General features: G+C 51.4%; 1 long non-coding RNA gene across 1 annotated transcript; it reads right to left on the bottom strand.

Moving 5' to 3' along the window:
* Nucleotides 1-1,304: 1,304 nt before the first annotated feature.
* LOC141579613 (uncharacterized) lies at nucleotides 1,305-20,288 on the bottom strand. The gene is made up of 2 exons (XR_012511345.1): nucleotides 2,040-20,288; nucleotides 1,305-1,598 (listed from the first exon to the last, which is right to left on the bottom strand). It is a non-coding gene; the product is annotated as an uncharacterized LOC141579613 (long non-coding RNA).
* Nucleotides 20,289-20,599: the final 311 nt, after the last annotated feature.

Below are 20,599 nucleotides of genomic sequence, written 5' to 3' on the forward strand. Positions count from 1 at the left end.
CAACCCACGGTGAGGCTCAGCTGACAGAATACAGGAGGAAGTTCCCCAGGCCCCCGTCATGATCCCACGATGAGGCAGGGAATCATCTTAGTTTGCTAGGGCTGCTGCAGAGAAACACCACAGACTGGGTGGCTTAAGCAACAGACATTTATTCTCCCTCAGTCTGGAGGCTGAAGTCCAAGATCAAGGTGTCGGCAGGGTTGGTTTCCTCGGAGGCCTCTCTCCTTGACTTGCAGAGGCCGCCCTCCTGCTGCCTCTTCACATCGTTGTCCCTGTGGGCACCTGAGCTCCTGGTGTCGGCCTTTGTGTTCAGATCTAATCCTATAAAGACACTGATCAGATCGGATTAGAGCCCAGTAATGGCCTCTTTTCACTTGATCACCTGGTTAAAGGCCTTATCTCCAGATACTGTCACATTTTGAAGTACGGAATTGGGATGGGATCAGGGCTTCAATGTATGAACTTTGGGGGACACAATTCAGCCTGTAAGAGTAGGGTAAACGGGGTAACAGCATGGAAGGGCTGCCTCTGGGGAAACCTCCACAGGGGAGAGTAGCAGCAGCCAGAGCTGTGGACACGGGTGCCCAGCCTCCTGAGGCAGGAGCCCACTGGTCCCTGGCCACTGGCCTGGTCCTAGGGTGAGACTGGTGCTGGCTCCTCCTCTCTGCCAGAGGCCTTTGGGTGGGAACCCTAGGCCGGAAGGCTCTGTGAGCTGATTATCCCTGTGGTCTCTGGGGTGAAGGAACAGTCAGCGGGACCCAGCCACGGGTCCTGTCCTTCCCCTCCTTATCAGAGCCTGGACGCCCTTCCGCCTCTAGACCATGGCCCGAGGCTCTCCCAGCGGGGGCAGGCTGACTTTGAAGGGGACAGCTTTAGCTGCTTTGGGTTTAACTGAGCTCTGCAACTCTGGACCCTTCCACGTAGGGAGGGGTAGAAACAGCACTGTGGGCAGATGGGTGGGGGGAGTGGTAGGAACCAGGCAGCTGTAGAATCTAAACATCACTTCTGTTATTTTTTCTGGAAGATTTACCTGCCTGATTGTGTTGGTTCAGGCTGATATTCTAGTAAAGACTTTCTTCCCCCCTGAACTTTGTGGTTTTTGATAAAAGCTGAGCAGGGTGGGGAAGTGGCTCAGACATTTGCTGCGATTCAGAATTGGTCAGAGTCCACCTCACTTTCACTTTTATGCAGCCCCATTATGTGGGCTAGTCATTGTTTCCGGAGCCTCCGATGGTGCCTTGCCCCTCCCCAGCTCTCAGTGCCTCCCTCTGGGTTCAGCAGTCCTGGGTCTCAAGTGGCCATGGGCCCCCCAGGGTCCAGGAGCCCGCCTGCATCAGCGGCGGGGATGATGGTGCTTTAGGGCAGGTTGCCAGGCGCCTCCTGCCCAGCCAGCCCCTGGACTGCGGAGGTTTCCTGCTTCTTGGAAGAGGGCTGGAAGTGGGCAGCCACCCTCTCTCTGCTGTGGACCATCTTCGTCTCCGGAATCTGAGGCAGACAAATCCCAGAAAAGGCGAGAAGGAAAACCTGTTTGCTCACTGAGCTCCACTGGAGTGAGTGGCTGCATGGGTCATGATGTTTCATGGAATCCGCCCAGATCCCTGCAAAGCATACTTACAGATGAGGACACCGAGACTCAGAGGCTAAGTCACCCTCTAAGTCACAGGAGGAGGGTGGTGGGAGTAACTGAAAGTCTGCTGGCTTTGGATTCTTTTCTATCCCCAGGGAAGCCGGCTGCCCCTCCCTCTGCCTTTCCTCCCCTGTGAGGGTAGAGGGTGGAGGGTGGGAAAGTTGGTGAGGGCTTCCTCCCCTCCTCTTTCCTTCCATCTTGAGTCTTTGTTCTCCCCAATTCCTGGACACACCGGGCCTGGGGCTCCTAACGCTGCGCTGCTGCCCTCAGGTCCCCAGTGGCTAAGGGGAATGAATAGGTTGTCACTTGTTGACCTCTCCCTGCCTCCTACCAGCCCCCCTCACCCCAGCGCCCACAATGGCCTGAGTCTGATTCAGTGTCTGCTTTATTGAAAGTTGAGAACAATACTCACCAGGTTGGCTGCTGGTGGGGTGGGTGCAGCCCCCTGCCACTCTCCTGGGTTGCTGCTTGCTGGGAAGTTGGGGCAGGACTTTCAGTGTCTGGAATGTGGGTGGGTGTGGTAGAGGGGGTGTGAGAGGAGGGAGCAAATAGTATCTTCACCCTTCACTTCTCAGTGCCAAGCAAGGCTGCGGGGAGTATGGATCTGCCTCTCATTAGCTGGTTGACCCTGGGCCAGTGACTTAACATCTCTGTGTGCTTGTCTTTATTTAAAAAAAATTTTTTTTTAATTGAAGTATAATTGATTTATTATATAAGTTTCAGGTGTACGACATAGTGATTCACAATTTTTAAAGATATACCCCATTTAGAGTTATTATAAAATATTGGTTATATTCCCTGTGCTGTGCAGTATACCCTTGTACCTTATTTATTTTATACATAGTAGTTGGTACCTCCTAATCCTCTACCCCTATCTTACCCCTCCCCCCCTTTCCTCTCCCCACTGGTAACCACGAGTTTGTTCTCTGTATCTGTGAGTCTGTTTCTGTTTTCTTATGTTCACTAGTTTGCTTTATTTTTTTAGTTTCCAGATATAAGTGATAACATACAGTATTTGTCTTCCTCTGCCTAAGTCACTTCAATGCTTGTCTTTATATGAGGATTTACTACCTACATCACCAGGTAAGCGAGGGGAAAGCCCTAAGCCTAGTGCCTGACTCCACAGAAGACACTCAGTACATTAGCTCCCCTCTTGCCCCACCTTCCTGCTGGTTGCTGGGTGGTCTTGATCTCCTTGGCCAGCTCCTTCTGGGAGGCAAGGTGTCTGGGAAGGCAGAACCCAGGAAAGCCTTTTCCTGAGTCCAGTGGGACCCCAGTGAGGGCGGTGGCCTCCCCACCTCCCAGCTTTCTTGCTGTGCTTTGCTTTTTTTGACAAGCAGGAAGCTAAAGGAATTGTGATTGTCCACTCTGGGAAGATAAGCCTGAAGGGGTGACTTAATAAGCATTTGTAAGCCTATTGAAGGTCATCATCAGAGTAGAGTGACCAGCAGATACCGGGAAGTGTGTTCAGTGTGCACTAGAGGTGTGCAAGTAGACGTGCGAAAGCCTTTCCCAGCAGAGGCCTGGGATCCTGGAACTGGGGAGAGGCAAGGGGTGGGTGACTGAAGAAAGCTGCAGACTCTTTAAAAATAGGTCTTCTGTTCTGCCTGGGCTTGGGTGGGGTTTGGCCAGGAGTCAGGTGAGACTGGTGGCATGGTTAGGGGCAAGGGTTGGGCCTGGAGGTAAACAGGGAAGCCCTGCCTCTGCCCCTGCCCCCAGCTCTGCGTTGCTGTATTTTCGGAGACAGCACAGGAAGTGGACCTTCACAATGTCAGGATACAGGAAGCTATCGGACTATTGAAGGCTACTTCCTGTGAGCTGGTCATTCACATACATTTGTCACCGGTTATCAGGCCTTTCGGGCCCTGCCATTGTCTGGAGGGGCTGCAAAAGCCTGGGGGCCGCCAGCAGAGGCTCTTGGACACAGACTGCACTATTGTACTGAACTGGCAGCACCCCATGGGGTGGGGAGGAAAGTGGTGGGTGCAAAGGGACGCCTGGCTCTCATTGTTATCAATTGCACAATGGGGTTGGGGGCTGGGGTCTGTTCCTGCTCATGGGAAGCTGAACTTCTAGGAGAAAGTGGGGCTGGAGCAGGAGCCTGGCTTCAGGTGTGGTGCCACATAGAGCTGAAAAGGAGTTCAGGCACTTTGTTAGCAGTGGTGGGTTTTCTAGATCTCCCCCAAGAGCCAGTGTGATGTAAAATGGCCTTGGAATCAGGCAGACCTGGATTTTGAAGTCATACTGTGCCACTATCAACTGTGTGACTTCGGGCAAGTTGCCTTACCTCTCTGAGCTTCAGTCCTCCTGTAAAATAAGAATAGTCATAGCTGCCTCATGGGATGATTATTACTTGAGCAATTTGTTGAAGTTCTTAGCTTGGTACCTGGCAAGTCATGGATGTCGAAGAAATGTTAGTTCCTTCTCCACCCTCATCTCCTTCCCTTCCAGCTCACTCCTGACCCTGCTGTCTGGTTCTCCAGTGAGTGAGCAAATCAGCGTGCAGAGGAGATGAAGAGGTATTTTAATATCAGCCCAAACAAAGCAGAGCTCTGTCTTCCTTTATGCCAAGAATATCAAATCAACTGTTAATTATCTGCACTAATGGAAGGCGCAGAAGCAGATAATTTTTCTTTGGCCATGTGCCTTTGGCCTTATGTGTGGACCTGGGTGTGTCTGAGTTCTAGAAATGCACTTCAAGCCAAATAATGAAGTTGTAACAGGGCAGACCTAGCTCAGGAAGAGGCAAGTTAGAGCACCATTTGGCAGCCTGCGGCTGTGCCCTGCCGACCTCTACCCATCAGGGCCAGGAAGGGGCGCTTTCTTCCTCAGCTGCGTGATGAGGTGGGAAACCATGGATTTGGAGTCAGACATTTGAGTTCAAACCTTGACTCTGGCCCTAACTAACTGTGTGACCCTAGGCAAATTATTAGACTCTTTGGAGTCTCAGTCTCTTCATTTGTAAGGTGGAGATAATCCTGTTGACTCTTCAGGGGTTCTGTGAGAGTGAAATAAAGTGGTTTTGTTTTCTTTTCTTTCCCTTTCCCTCTTGTCTCTGTCACTTCAGCCCTACCCTGAACAGAGAGCCCTTTAGATTGTTCCTGGCTCACGGATGTGGCTAAGGGTTTGGACCTTAGAAGGGTTGACTGCCCCAGCACATGGAGGAGGCAAGTCTGCTCTGTCCAATATGGTAGCCACTGGCCATGTACAAATATTAAAAGTGAAGTGAACTAAAATAAAAAATTCAGTTCTTCACCAGCCCATTTCAAATGTCTAATAGCCACACGTGGCTGGTAGCTACTGTGTTGGGCAGAGGAGTCAGGATGTTTCCATCATGGTAGAATGTTCCGTTGGACAGTGCTGAGCTGGGGGATGTGCTGTATCATGGCATCTGATAAGCATAAGGCAGTAAAGCGATGGGGAGCAGGGGTGTGGGTAACCGAGAGCTGAGTTGAATAATGGTCCTCTAGTACCTGGAGCGTCTGTGTGGTGCTCTTCCTCCCAGTAGAGTGAATCCACAGCACACTTGGGCCCTCTGAGGCTGGGCAGGGAAAGCTCCCTGAGTCGGCCCTGTGCTCCAGGGTTGGGTCATCTCCAGGCCTGACAGATGACACAGTTGCCCTGTGTTCCGTGGCCCCCATGCCTGTGTGAATCGTGACTGCTTAGGCCTGGGGGAGCCATGACTGCCATGAGACTCTTTACCCCAAAGCCTGCTGCTCTGACTCTCTTCCCGCTTTGTCTCCCATCCTTGGCATAATCACCAGAGCCATTCATGTGGCTTTGTCCTGACGTCTGTGACACAGCCTCCCCCTAAGTGTAGAATGTGGCTCCTGAGTGTGACTTTCATTCTCTCCTTACTCCCCACACTTAGCTGCAGGTGCTGATCCTACCTCTCAGCCTGGCTGGTCCCCAAGCCTTAGCAGGCTGCTGGGCTCCGGCTTTGGCTTCAGGCACCCCTGAACCTTAGCCTTCTAACCCCAGCCACATCTTCCCAGTTGATGTCACTGATAAGCCCTGCTTTGCTTCCTGACACCCTGACTAGCCCCACTGGTCTCCTTCTTCTTCGCCCCTCTTCCCCCAGAGGGGCTGGGTTTCTGTGCCCCCAACCTGCAGACTGGGGTCCTACTCTGAATACACTCATCTCCTGAAACCCTGGTTCTGAAATCTGTCTGCTCTGATCATCAAACTGGCCTAAAAACCTTGGTGTTGGACTGGATCTTGCCTTTGGAGCAAGCTCATCCTCCTGCCCCAGTCCCAGCTTCCTGTCCTTTCCCATCGGCTTGTACCAGCAGTGACGTCTCAGCATGCCTGGCAACTGAGGCCATGGTGTGGGCCCCTGGGCTTGCTCACCTTGGGCAGGCACACAGACAATCCCAGCAGTCAGAGTGCAGAGGCGCTTGGCAGGTGCTAAGGTTAGGAGTGGGTCTGGGATCACTTGTGAGGCCAAGTGGTCCCCAAGCTTGGGAGGTCTATCAGTGCCCTGCCTCAGAGTATATTCTGCTTCATTGCATGTTTCACAGTTGGAGACCCTGAAGGAAAAAAGAGAAATGGCTCACTTAAGGCCATGCTGTGGGTCTGAGTAGGGATCAGGCATCTATCTTGCTTCTGTTGGTCAGAGATCTCCCAGACCTTTTCTCCACCCAAGCCTGGACTCAGCCACTTCCCCCTCAGCACAGAACAAGTTGTTCTCTTGTCCCCCATCTGACCTCTCTTCTTTCCCTCCCTGCTTGCCTGAAGCTAGGGTCAGGGAGGTGGTCTCCAGGTATCAGAAGGTTTCCAAAGATACTAGCAACTGCACCTACCACTCATTCCTGCCTCTGCCTCACCCACTGCCAGCTGAGGGTCCGGGGAAGAGTCTTGACCCACAACAGTGTGCTGCCTGTGCGATTGTCGGGAGAAGCCCAAGGGACGGTGGACGGGTGCCCCCCCACCCCAGCTTTTCTTTTTCCTGTGCTGCTGCTCTTTGTCCTGCCCATCCTGGGATGGGTGCGAAAGGGTGTGTGGGGGCTGGGCAGGCAGGGCCTTAGGCAAGTGACCAAAATCCAACCTAGACTTTTCAGGCAAGGAAGACCTTAGTGGTTCACGGAGCTGCTTCAGTGACAGACATGGTCACCAGTGCTCTCTGTCTGTCTGCCTCATACCTCTGTGTCTCTCTCTGCGGTAGCTCCAGCACATGTGTCTCTTCTGCACATGTGTTTCTTCTCTGCACATGTGTTTCTTCCACATGGAGGAAAAGATGGCTGCAGAGAGCTCTCAAGTCTGATATGTTACAGGAACGACTCTGATCCTTGGTTTCTGAATCCAAAAGTCCCAGAGAAGAGACACACAGGCCCAGGTACTTGTCCCTTGACTAGTAGGTAGTGTCTAGGGAAGAGTGTTAGGAGAGACACGGCCGCTTCTGCAGAGGTCTGTGGATGGGGCCCCAGTACACAGAGAAGGCAGACATCACAGGGGAAACAGCATGACGATGCCTCTTGGGCAGGACACGGGTTTGCACGTGGGCATAGCCCTCTCTGTCATGGTGATTTCTTCGTAGAAATGTGCTGGCCTTAGAAATGGAACTGGGGTGAGGATGATGAGGGGGATTCTGGGGACCTTGGCACTCAAGTGCATGTTAGAGGGGGCCCAGGTGGCTAGCGTCCTGGAAGGAGCACGGCTGTGGAGCCGGAGACCCAGGCTTGGCACTAGCTTCCCCACCCCCACAAGTGACTGGCCTCTTTGGGCTTGATCTCCATCACTAAGGAGATGTGACCTTCCCTGGCCTCACCTCACCAACCTGTGGCTACAAGTGAAATCACACTGGCCTTAATACCCCACTTTTTCTGCCTCATAGCTCCCCGTGTACAGGACCCAGACTTCTACCTACTCGGAGAGTTCCCAGGACGTCTCACGTGTGCTCGTAGTCTCTGATTTCATGACTGGTCCTGCCCTGCAAGCCATGGAAGGGCTACAGGGCCCTGGAAAGAGCCCTCACTCCATGCCCAGTGCTGTCCCAGTGCCCTCACACCTGCACACAGACTGCACGCCAGGTGACATCAGGTTTCCCTCAGTCCTCACTGGGCTGGAGTCACTGGGAGTTCCATGAACTGAGGAGAAGGTTCCTCTCCCCAAGGCCGTGTGGCTTGTGTGCCTTCACTCACATGACCCCCAGGAAAGAAAGCTCCTCTGCCCACAGCTCCTCTTCCCTCTCACTGAGGTTCCGACCCAGTCCCAGGAGAAAGGGAAAGGTGGTCTTGCTCTGGCCTCTTTCTCCAGGAGTCTCCTGTATACGCCGCCTTGTGCATCGGGGCTGGGGAAACGGTGTGCTGTCCTTTCAATGAATCAGACACAACCTGACTCTGAATCCTGACTTAGCCTTCTCTGGAAACCCCTTCTTCACCGGAATAACAATTCCCTTTTAGAAAGGTTGGTGTGCCGGCTGAAGGAGACATGTGATAGGTGCTCAGCCAGTGCTACTTACTGTTCCTCAATCCAGGATTCATCGGCCTCCTTTTGGGAAGATGAGGGGTGTAGCACCTCTAATTTGTGTAGCTGCTTGGGAGCCAGGGCAGCAGGCCCATGGAGGGCCAGGAAGGCCCGGCCGGATGAAGCCAGTGTACTTCCAGCCTTAGCAACTCTTCTGTGGTCCTTTGGGGTGAGCGGCCTGGGTCCCAAAGTGATGAAATCAAAGATCCTCCTGGTTGTTAGCTGTGTCGGAGTTTGGGGTGATCCTGGCTAGGACCTCAGGCTTAGGAGGAGAGCGAGGGAACGTACATTTTGAGTGTCCCGAAAGCCCTTGTTTCACCTGGACTCCCTCCTGCAGTGTGCCTCCCACACCAGAACCCCCTGCAGTGGTCCTACGGCAGCCCGGTGGATGGCCACTCAGTCTGCTAGGATGTTTCAGAAAGCAGGTCCATCAAATAGGAAAAACGCATGCTCTGCGTTCATAGATATCTCCTGTGCTGGAGGGCTAGGGGATAAATAATAACTGCATAAAGATAGGGTGGAGAGAGCTGGTTTAAAGATAGTCTCAGAAATAACCTTGGGGAATGTGGGGACAGGGACTCCATGAGGTGGGTTGGGGAAGGGGCTAGGCTAGAGGCACAGAGAACTCACTAGGGGATGTTTGGGATCTTCAGGAAGAGGAGGATGTCTTCAATTAGATGTTCTGGGCCCTGGGAGCCAGGCCTCACTGTCCCTCAACCCTCCCCCTGTTCCCTGGGAAAGGTCTTCAGAGGAGGGTCTGGCTGGATCATTCAGTCCCCAGCAAAAGTCGGGACCAGGTCATTGACCCACAAAGAAAGCATGCAGAGGTGGTGTCCTTGGGGACCAGGCATGATAAAGGATCCACTGGAAGCTGCTCCAGGAGCATTGAAGCTGACGGCTTCCCAGAGATGGCTCCCATACTCAAGGAGCCTCCCAGAGCTGCCCTTTGCCCTGGGACCTGAGACAGGGAGGTGGCCGCCATGATCTGCTGTGTGTCCATTCAGCCTTCATTTTCCACGAAGAGACACCTGAACTCCAGAATCAGTCATGTGCACACACGGAGGCGCGCCACCCGCACCCGCAGCGCCCTCCTGCACACGCACACTGGGCACATGCACGGGCCCTGACAGAGGCACTCGCTTCCTTCCCATCTTCAGCCACTCACATCCCAGAGGCTTCATCCCCTCCTCCCCTGCCCTCACTGCCCCACCCCCCAGCGGCCCCACCCCTGAGAAAGTACAGCTCAGGGGTCCCCAGGGCTGAACAGGAAATGCTTTGCACACTCTGGGTCAGCCAGGCTATTTTCTGTCCCAGAACTGGAGGGAGGTTGGGCTGGGAACAGCCAGGCACGACAGGGTCAGCTGTTTTCTGCCTCTTCCTGTGGCTTTTTCTCTACCTCTGTAGTTTGCGGTCAGTGTGTCTCTGTCTCTCAATGGCTCTGTCCTGTCCCTGTACTTCTGTTTCAGGCCTCAGGGTCTTTTTGACCCAATGCCCTTTGATGCCTTTCACTCGGCTGTTGCCTACACAGCCTTCAAAATTCAGCTCAGTGCCACCTCTTCTAGAATACTTTCCCTGACTCCTGTCCAGTCTGGACCCTTTGCTCCCAGAGGTCTGTGCAGATGCTCTCAGAGCACTGGACTGTGTGGATGAGTTGGTGTCTGCCCCCCGCTGGACCGTGAGAAGCGTGGGCACAGGAACTCTGTCTTCATGACCTGGTTTCTTGGCATCTGCACACACAGACATCCCTGTACAGGCACATCCACGTGCACTTTGCACACGTGCCTCATTTATTTGTTCGCTCACGAGCTGGGGGACAGGATATGCAGTAGTTAAGAGTGCAGACTGGAGTCAGCCCATCTGAATGAAAATCTCAGCTGTGTGACCTTGGGCAAGTTAGTTAGACTCTTTGTGTCTCAGTTCCCTAGACTGTAAGATGGGGGTGAGACTAGCCCCTGCCTCAGTGAATTGTTGGGAAGATGAAATGAGTTGATACATGTAGCACTAAGCATAGTACCTGGCTTATAGCATGTGCTTCCAAATGTTAGCTACAGTATTATTTCACTTGTGGTAAGATGAAGAAAATTGATGATTTATTATCACTTCCCTGAAGGAGAATGTCTCAGGGTGAATACTGTATTTATCTGAAAGGAATAGTTGGTAGTGTGTGAGCCTTCTTGTAAAGGGATATACCTTATATAACAACAAATGGTTGCTAAACTACCTTTTATGGAGGGTGGATTTGGGCAGACTGCAAGGTTTTTGTTCAGCTGGGTGAGCTGTGCAAGTATGGGGCTAGAACGGAATTGGAGATAGGAGAGTCTGGGCGTGGCCAGGGGCAAGGGCAAGAGAGTGCATTAGTGTCCTATGCTCCTGAAACAAATGACCATAGCTTAAAGGTCTAAAACAACACTAGTGTATTTTTAGGGTCCTGGGGATCAGAAGTCTAAAACAGGTCTCTTTGGGCCAAAATCAAGGTATCATCAGGCTGTGTTCCTCTCTGGAGGCTCCAGGGGAGAATCCATTTCATTGCCTTTTCCAGCTTACAGGGGCCACCTCCATTCCTTGACACGTGAACCCCTTTCTCCTTGTCCCATCTTTAAACCCAGCTCGAGTCCATCTCACATCGCATCACTCTGACCTCTCACCTCTGGCTTCCTCCTCCGCATTTTACGACCCCCCCCCCCCCGATAATCCAGGATAATACCCCATCTTAATGTACCAGGAGCCTTAATTCCACGTGCAACTTTAATTCTGCTTTGCCATGTAACCTGACAGAATCACAAGTTTGGGGAGGGGGAGGGTGTAGCTCAAGTGGTAGATTGTGTGCTTAGCATGCATGAAGTCCTGGGTTCAATCCCCAGTACCTCCTCTAAAAATAATAAACAAATAAATAAATAAATAAATCACCTCCCCCTCACAAAAAATGAAACGAACAAAAAAGAATTAATAAAAAAAAAACCAAGTTTGGGGATTAGAACATGGACATCTTGCTATGGGGCTGGGGCGGGGGCATCATTCTGGTTACCATCAAGGACCACTGGTGTGGTAGAAAGGAGACTGGAAATAATCTGCCTGATGGATATTTGGAAGATCTTACTGTGGGGTGTGCATGTCTTCTTTACAGAATCTTCAGCAGTCTGATGCTATGTGGAATGTATTTTCTTTGTGGTAAGTGTGAAGACATGCAGACTCTTGCTTCAAAGGTTGACACAAGGAAGATCCCCAGGCTTCCCACAACAGAAAGAGTTGAAAGCTGAGTTACAGATTCATTCACTCAACCTGTATGTGCCAGGCTAGGCTTATAGGCTCATAGCCCTCAAGTCATTCACAATCTGTTGGGGGATACAGGTGTACAGACAGGTAAGATCACTCTAGGGTGGGAAGAACAGGGATGAGATCTCCTTAGAGAGCACAGAGGATGCATCAACTTAGCCTGGAGAGAGGAGTGGCCAGGAAGACTTCCCTGGGGAGGTGACACCTCATCTGAGGTTGGAAGGATGAGTAAAAATTCACCAGGTGAAGAGGGGAAAGTATATTCTAGGCAGCCTGGACTGTCAGGGCAAGGGCATGGGGACAGAAGTTGAGAGCCAGTACCAGGAGGGGAGTGTGTGTGTGTGTGTGTGTGTGTGTGTGTGTGTGTAACTTTGAGCACAGTTCCTGGCACACTGGTGGCACTCAGGAAATATTTCTGGAGTAAATACTCCAGTGTTAATGCTGTCCTATCTCTGTTTCTAGGTAGGTCATGGCCTTGCCAGACATAACCAAATATTAGACACCTCCTTTTGGGGAAGGCCCCCAGAGTTGCCATGACCTACCTGCAAAGTCTTTTTCAGGGTTTCTCATTAAGAGGAAGAAGCAAGTTTGTTTCGACAATGACTTCATGTCTTAAGAAAACTTCACACTTTACTGAATCATTTGTAATTCGGCAGATCCTTTTCTTTGAGCTTAAGCAAATGAGGCTCAGAGAATTAACTAACCTTCCCCAAGGTCACACAGCCGTGTGGCAGAGCGGGGCTGGACTCCAGCACACCTGCTGCACAGCCAGGTCCTGAGCTCCTGCTAATTGCTGGGTGTCCTGCCTCCTTCCCTCTGGTGCTGAGGCAGCTGAGACCTGGGCCTGGGTGGCCTTGGGCTGCCCATGACTGTTTCCCCTTCTTCCCCCGGAAGGGGTTTCCTGATGGTGGAAGTGGGCCCCAAAGGCCTAGAGGGTGTGCATTGTTCATCTGCACCTGGAGGTGAGCTCATGTCAGCAGCACCAGGCAGGGGGAGGGCCAGAGCAGTTCCCTTGGCCCAGGTCCCTGCCTCCATCTTTGCCTCCTTTTCCTGGGAGCAGGTCCCTTCCCCGAGTCCTGGGCTAACAGGAGGCCAGGGACCCAGTGAGCCAGGAAAGTCCCTTGGTTTCCCTGTCTGAAAATGAGGGTTGGGTTAGATTCGGGTTTCCCCCAGTGTGGTCTGCTGAACAGAATACTAGTCCTACAGAGTACTCTCCAAGAAAAGTGTTGCATGGTCGGATAAGGGAAAAGCTGATGATCTCTCCGCTCCCGGGCACATCAGAAGCCTTGAGAAATCCTGGAATGACGAAACCCAGGCTAGCCCATGTCTCTCACTTAACCTTCCTCATACTCCTGTCCTCATGGTGTTCCACTGAGAACACTCTGGGAAATGTTGGAACAGATGACCTCTAAGGTCCCTCCTCACCTCGACTTCCAAAACATAAGCTCCTTGAGGCAAAGGTCTGGTTCCCATTTGTCATATAGTTTTGGCTGCCCAGCACCCCAAGCCCCTTCTTTGTTTTGAGGGAATCTCATAGGAGTCTTGGAAGGAAGCTGAGCCCCATCTCTCAGCCCAGAGGTCTCCCTTTGTGAGATACCCCTCTCCCCTTCCTGGCAGCTTGGGTGGTGGTGGGGCACATGATCTAGGCACAGGACTTTGAATCCAGAGAGAGTGACCCAGAGATAAGGGACTGCCGCAGGTTCGTTCAGAGGGGCTGAGCAGGGCCAGGCACGTGCAGCCGCATTTGCACGGACCTTCTGTCCACGGCGTCACCCCAGCCGGAGCCCCTGCTGCTGAGCCTCCCTGGATTCCACGTGGGTCTCTGAGCCTCGTTTTTCAGTCTTCCTATTGCTACTCCACATCCCTCCAGTAATTTTTTCCGCATATGTTAGCCAGAGTTAACCTTAGAACTAAGAATCCTGACTGAGCACAAAGCTGCTGCTCAGTAAATTCTGGTTGACTAAATCTCACTGGTTTCTGTCCCATGGGTGAGTCCACTTTCCTATTTTCAGAAATCCACTCCAGTTGATTCTGTCTGGCCCTACAGCTGTGAGCGCAGACCCTCCATGGGACGCAGCAGGGCCCAGAGATGGGTTAGACTAGCCTTTGTCTACACGCTGCAGGGGACTGGCCGGTGCCCACACGGCGGGCCTGACGGAGTGCTGAGGGGGCACAGGAGAGTCCTGCAGGCTGAGGAGAAGACTTCCTGGAGAAGGTGCTCCCGAGCTGGGTCCTGACGAATGGGTAGGGTAGGATGTGAGGGAGGATGTCCCCGGCTAAGGGAGCAGCACCAGACAAGGCAGGTGGGCAAGCCCGGAGCACGCAGGCCTGGTGTCTGCAGAGCAGTGGGCGAGGCCCTGAGGTCCATGCTGAAGAGATCAGCTTTTACTCTGTGTGCCAAGGGACCCGGTGTTTTGAGTAGGGGAGAGACGTGCTAACAGCCTGGCAGGCAGTTTGGTGCCATAGGAAGAGGCTGGGTTTCGGGGCCAAGAGACAGATGTTGCCACTTACAAGCTATGGCTCGAACAAGTCGCTTGAACTTTCGGAGCCTCAGTTTCCTCGTCTGTAAAAATGGATACAATAAAACCCACTAGAACTGTTGGGAGGATTTGAGATATTGTATGATATGAAGTAGTTGGTGTGTAATAGGCACCCAGTAAAGGATAGTATTACCATCATCAGACCCCTGTGCTGCAGAGACGGGCCCCTTCACTAGATGTGCCATGGAGGGTAGGGACGGTGCCTTTTATCCTGGCGCCCTCCCCACAGTTCCCGGGACAGAGTGGCTGTGAGGTGGCATGTTTGGAATGAAGGATGGATGGAGGGAGTACTGTAGCTGGTGTGGAGGAAGGACCGGAGGCTGTCAGGGGATCCAGGTCAGAGATGGGAAGCCAGCACTGGAAAGTGATGTGTTTCTCTGAGGAAAGAAAATCTCCATGACGTGGCAACTGTTTCAGTGTTGGGAGTGAGGAAGAGGCAGACTTGAGAGAGCTGAGAGGTTCTTACCCTGGGCAGATGGAGAGGGAGGAAAGAAGCTGCTTCTTTTGGACGTGCTGCCCTTGGTGTGGTTGGAGGACGTCTGTGTGAATGGGCAGATGGGCTGGGAGAGAGACTGGCTACTTTTTTTGGACCTAGGAGTTTGTCCCAAAGTTTGAAGGACATGGAGAGAGATTTTAGCTCAAAGTATAGAAAGACTTGGGGGAATAGGTGGCCTTTGAAGGTCATCAGAAGTTGTCTGAGCAGAAGCTGGGCAGCCGTTGGTAGGAAAGCTAGAGCACAGTGGTCCAGCACCCGCTCGGGTGGTGTATCAGTGTGCTTTTTCCTGTGTAATAAGCATGGACCTCAGTGGCACACAGCAATCAGGACTCACGGCTCACAGGTCTGGAGTAAACTGGGGGCTGGCTGGGCAGCTCCGCTGATGTCCGGTGGGCTCCCTCACAGATGTGAGGGTTGCCTGGCTGTCGGCCGAGATACATCACCTGGGCCAGGGTGACTGGTGTGGCTGGCTCTGCTCCATGTGCCTCTCGTCATCCCACAGCCCAGCCCAGGCATGTTCTCTTGGCTGTGGATGCAAGAGAGCAGATGCAAACGTGCAAGGCCTCAGGAGCTGAGGCTCAGAACCAGTGCACATTCATTTTGCTGCGTTTTGTCGGCCAGAACAGGCCACAAGTCCAGCCCAGATTCAAGAGGTGGGGAAGGACACTCCATCTCTTCAGAGAGAAAAACTGCAAAGTCATATGACGAAGGTTGTGGGTCCAGGAGGGGAAGAATTATGTGCAGTGCAAAAATGCAGTGCAAGATGGGTGGTGGTTTAGACGAGTGTTTCTCAATCCGAGTTCTGTGCAAACCTCAGTTTTGAATGTTTCCCTCAGGGATCCCTGGGAGGCTTGGGGGAGTCCGCGTAGGTTGGACTTGCTTCTCTAGATTTGGGGGGAAAAAGCCTTTAACTTGGTACTAATAATGTATTATTAATAATGTATTATTAACGGCAAATGCAATTGAGTGCTCACTACACATCTGACATTTTAGCTCCCTGTTTAATCCCTGAAGGACCTTCGAGATAGGTATTATTACTTTTGGCATTTTGTTAGTGAAATGACACTGCACCTTGGAGAGTTTGAGAATCAGGCTGTCTGATTTCAGGGTCCTAGTCCTCAAATGCTCTGCTCTTCCATGTCCCAAGTTTCTATTCCAGGGACTGCCGATTGGTTGAACAGATGCTGGGGGAGGATACAGATCTCAGAGAAGCAGAGGATGGGTGAGAGCACAGGGAGGAGGCCGGAGGGCACAACAGGGCTTTTGGACAAGGATGAGGTGGCAGAAGGGCCTGAGGTCCTCTGGTGGGGAGGGTCAGGTATGCTCTGAGGGTGCTCAGAGTTTGAGATCCTGGAGGCAGAGCCATTCTGAGTGTGGAAGCCACCCCAGGTGGGTCTGGGCCTACGGGTCAAAATGTGGGCTGAGGAAAACTCATTTAATTCTTTCAATTGCTAGTTTCTGATTGCCTACTGTGTCCCAGCCACTGCTCTAGGTACTGAGGGTACAGTGAGGAATAAGATGGACCAGGTTTCTGCCCTTTTGAAATTTACTTTCCAGTGGAGAGAAACAGACACAAAACCTACAAGCAAATCCATAATATAATTTCAGATAGTGATAAACACTAAAGTCCTCTCTTAAGGGGTTTTTCCGAGGGTTCAAGATGGTATTGATGATGCAATGCACAGATGAGAAGTCACCTTCGAGTGCTCCCTGTGGGTCTGTGCTGTGCCACCATCCCATTAGGAGATCACTGCCCAGAGGTAGATGGGCTGGAGGCCAAGCAGTTTTGGAATGAACTCTCAGGCCAGGGCCCTAGGTGCTCTGGGGCAGGAAGCAGGTATGTAGTTGGACAAGGGCAGAGCAAATATGGAGCAGAGGACAGTAAAGGGAGATTAGTGAGGATTGTGAACTCAGAGACGGGGGAGGTGGGTTCAGTGTGAGAGGATGGGGTCCAGGCTACATCCCTACCAGAGAACAGTCTGTGGAACACTTCATGAACAGGGTCTGGGCTAAGACCCTTCAGGTCTCAGGGATCTTAGGTGCCAGGGGTCAGGTGGAGGTGTGGAGGAGAAGTTTTGAGGCAGCAGCTCACTTCAGTGGAAAAGAGAGACCTGACTGATCCATAGTCACAGATACAGAGTGGGAGAGGGATAACACGTGCAGTGGTGCATTAGAGGGTGGGGGGGAGCAGTCCACCCTGACGGGGGGCTAGTTTATCCCAAATATTCTCTAGAATTGCCACTGCATTGTGAAAAAAAAAGGCAGGCTGAGTTTTGGTCTGTTTTATTATTATTTTAAAATTTGCTATGATGTACCCCTTTATTGCCCACACCTGGGGTGGCCCATGCCCATACCCACCTTGGTATATGCACACGGTAGGACAAAAGCAGACCAGAGGCACCCCTTTCTAGCATCTGTTACAAACCTCCAGTAACAGGATGTACACTCTCTTTTCCAAAACTTGGAACAAGGAGCTAGCGTGCCGAGTTAAAATGGGCTGATCATTTGACTTTCAGAGCTGTTACTCATCTGTGCGGTGAAACGCTGGCTGCAGCCTCATTTGTGTGCCTGCATTGGGCACTCTGGAGTTGAGCAAATAGGCCACCAAGGGTCTTGTTTGTACAAGAGCCCTGGATGTAGTGGGAGAAATGGTGAAAAGTACTGGGTGATTGATTATATGGCTCCTGGGCAATACTGTTAAGATCGTCTCCCCTAAAAGAAAGGAAATAAGTACTGTACTCACACTTTGAAGGGAGAGGTCATGCATGGAGATGGAAGGCGGAGGTGGAAGTGGAGGAATCAAAGGACACAGGCTCTCTCTGGACAGGGTTGGAACTGGTGATGATGGTGAGACTTGCAATCTCTTGATGGGCTTCAGATCATGTGGGGTTGGCTGCAGGGACTGTGACCCTTGGTGGAGGTCATAGTCTTACTTAGAGCTGAAGAGAGGCCTATGGGACCAGAGTTCTAATATGCATAGGATGTGGGGATGGTGTGGCCTGGAGGGACAATAGGTTACATCTACAAAATGAGGGTAAGTGCTTTGTCAGCTAAAGACTCTTGCAAATATGAAGGGCATGGGGCTGGCGAAGGCGTGATGACAAGGACTTGGACCTTGTGGTCCCGACAGGTCTGGGTTCATATCCCAACTGAGCACCAGTTGCTGTGTGACCTTGGACAAGTCACTTTGCCTCTCTGAACCTGAGTCTCCTCGTTTGAAGAAGCCAACGGGCAGAAGTCCTTACGTTTCACATTCTCTATGAGCACTGAAAGTGGTGCTGGCAAGGGGCTTGGCATAGAGACTGGCCGAGAAGCAGACACCTGTAGATGGGGCACTCCTGCCCTCAGAGGTTAGCCCGCTGTGCTTCTGAGGTCAGCGATGGTGCCCGTGGCCTGTCAGCCCTGGGGTCTCCCCTTTTTAGTGAAGGCAGACTTGGGGTTGGCTGCTCTGTCCCCAGAGTGGCCAGGACCTTGCTGTCCCCACTCTGACTCCGAGCCTGGCATTGTGGCCTGAGCCACCTCCCAGGTGGGCCTGGCCCTGCCGCTGCCTCCACAGCCCCAGCTGGCAGTGTGCAGCCAGGCTGTCCGAGCTTATCAGCTGTCATGTTTACTCAGGATGGGTACAGCCCCCCCTCCCCCTTAGAAAACAAGAAAACATGTTTTGCCGGTGGCAGGGTGGAGTGGGGTGGCCTCTCTGGCTCCTGGCCGGCCCCCCAGCAAGGCCGCCAGCAGGCAGGCAGCCTGTTGTTGTTGGAGTGGAGAGCTGGCTCCCCAGCGCCAGTTTCCTCCAGCTGTCCAAGCATGGTGGGCTGGGGAGGAAGCCCCCAGGGCCCCAGCTGAACCCCTTGTCACAACAAGGGAACAATGGCCTAGAGGGGCTGTGGGTGGGTATAAGGGCACCCCCCCTCTGTTCCCTGCTCCCCCCAGCGACGGGGACAGGTTGCTGGAATGTCTGCTCCCCTCTCACCTCCTCCACTCCCTGTCTTGTTTTCCGCCTTGTTGGGCACATTGTCTCCCACCACGGGGCCAAGGAAAACAGTGGCTTCAGGAAATGTCTCTGGGCTGTTGCTGGGGTTCTGCAGCTCTGGGAGATAGCAGACGGGGAGGGGGTCAGAGAGGGATCCATTCTGCACAGGCTCCATTCTGCCTGGGACTGTAGCTAATAAGTCATGGGTCTATTTCCCATGAGCTCCTTGAGGACCTGGTCTTTCTGCATCTTTGTGTCTTCAGGCCCAGCACAGGGCCTGGAACAGAACAGATGACAGAAATGAAAGATCTAACATGTGAATAGGTTCAGTTTCTAGGTTTGCTGCCTCGTGGCTGTGAGGCTTTCAGCAGTTTACTTAACCTCTCTGAACCTTACTTTCTCCTTCAGTAGAATAAGTACCTCATAGTTGTGTGAAAATGAAATGTGCTTTTAGCATCTTATTTTTCTCCTGGGGAGTATGCAACACAATAAACCCAACAAACTGTAACTAGCATCAGTATACAATCAGTGCCATTGGTGTTATTGTCAGTGTGTGATTTAGAGGAGGTTGCCACAAAATTTGCAGTAAGAGGTCCACAGTTCTGTCCCTATGGGTGCAGGAGGGGTGCTGAGCAGATGCTTTCCCTCCTGGGGCCAGGAGTGCCTCTCCCTACCCATTCACAGCCCTCTGCATTGTAGGCTGGTTCCTGGGAGCCTGGCCAGGCTTGATAGCCCTTGGGGATGAGGCAAGTAGTTCTGAGTTCACTGCAGAACTGATGTGTATGAGGCTCTGTAGGCCATTACCATCTGTTACCTAGTTTAACCTTCACAACAATCCTTAGAAGACAACGTTGTTATCCCCGTCTTACAAATGGGGACACTGAGGCTTAGAGAGAGAGTCAAGGGGCCAAGGTCACATGGCTGGTAATTTATAGGGAGTTTTGGATCTAGGTCTTAGAAATGCCAAGTTACACTCATTCTGTTTCGCTTCACTGCCTAGAGATGCTACTTAGAACTTGAATTGTTGGTGGGATTTGGTCTATCAGTGACTTTGGCCTTGGGATCTTATAACAGGAAGTAAAGACGGAGGTTCGAACATAGAACCAGAGATGGGAACTGAAGAATGGGAAGCTGAGCCTAGCATGAACTTGGGGAGTTGTGTTCAGAGTAGGAAGGATAAAGATGGAGCAATAGTGTGTATGGGTACACATATATATATATGATTAGGTAGGCTAATGCTGTAACACCAATACCAACAAAAACTCAGCCATCTCTCCATGGCTTAATACAAAGGTTTATTTTTTGCTCATTTCACAGTCCAGTGTGGGAGTAGGGGTGAGCTCTGTTCTATGCAGTCATTCAGGGAGCCAGGATCGTTCCATGTTGTTGTTTCATCGTCATCTACAGTCTTTTGAGTCCTCCTCTGTATCCCCTCCACCCTCCAGCAAACAGCTCATGGAGAAGGCAACTCACTCCTAACTGCCTTGACCAGAAGAAACTCGTAACACTTTCATCCACATTCTGTTGGTGAGAATTAGTTGCGTGGTCCTACCTAGATGCAAGGAGGCTAGAAATGGGGTCTAGCAGAGTGTTGCATAAGAAGAGGACAACATGATACAGGTGAGTCCCAGGAGGCTCTGCCACAAAAATATCAATGATTAAAAAATATGTAACTAATAAAAATTAAAACAAAAAAATGAGAAAAGAAAAAAGAAAGAAAAGAGGAAAAAAAAACTTTAAAAAAGGGAAAAAATATAGCTAACAATCATCGAACTCGTTCCATGTGCAAGTTTATGCTAAGTTACTGTAGAGGTTACCTCATTTAATTCTCACTTAATCCTTGTGACAACTCTGTGAGATTGGGACTCCCCAGTTTAAGCTCAGGGAACTGACAGTCATCAATCTGCTTTCTCTCACTGAGGTTTTATCTTTTCTAGAATTTCATGTTAATGGAATCATATATTGTCTTTCAAGTTTGGTTTTTTTTCTCTTAGCATGTTTTTGAGATTCATTCATGTTGTTGGTATGATCAATCATTTTTATTTTAACCTTTCTAGTTTTTGTATGTTTTCTAGGGCTTTGTAGTGGTATTTCATTATGGTTTTAATTTGCATTTCCTTAATTACTTATATCATTGAACATCTTTTCACGTATTTCAGTTATTATGTTTGATGAAGTGCCAGTTACCATTTTTTTCTCCTATGGTTTGGTGCTTTTTGTGTTCTATCTAA

This window comes from Camelus bactrianus, chromosome 13, assembly GCF_048773025.1.
Source record: "Camelus bactrianus isolate YW-2024 breed Bactrian camel chromosome 13, ASM4877302v1, whole genome shotgun sequence".
In the NCBI taxonomy this organism is placed as follows: domain Eukaryota; kingdom Metazoa; phylum Chordata; class Mammalia; order Artiodactyla; family Camelidae; genus Camelus; species Camelus bactrianus.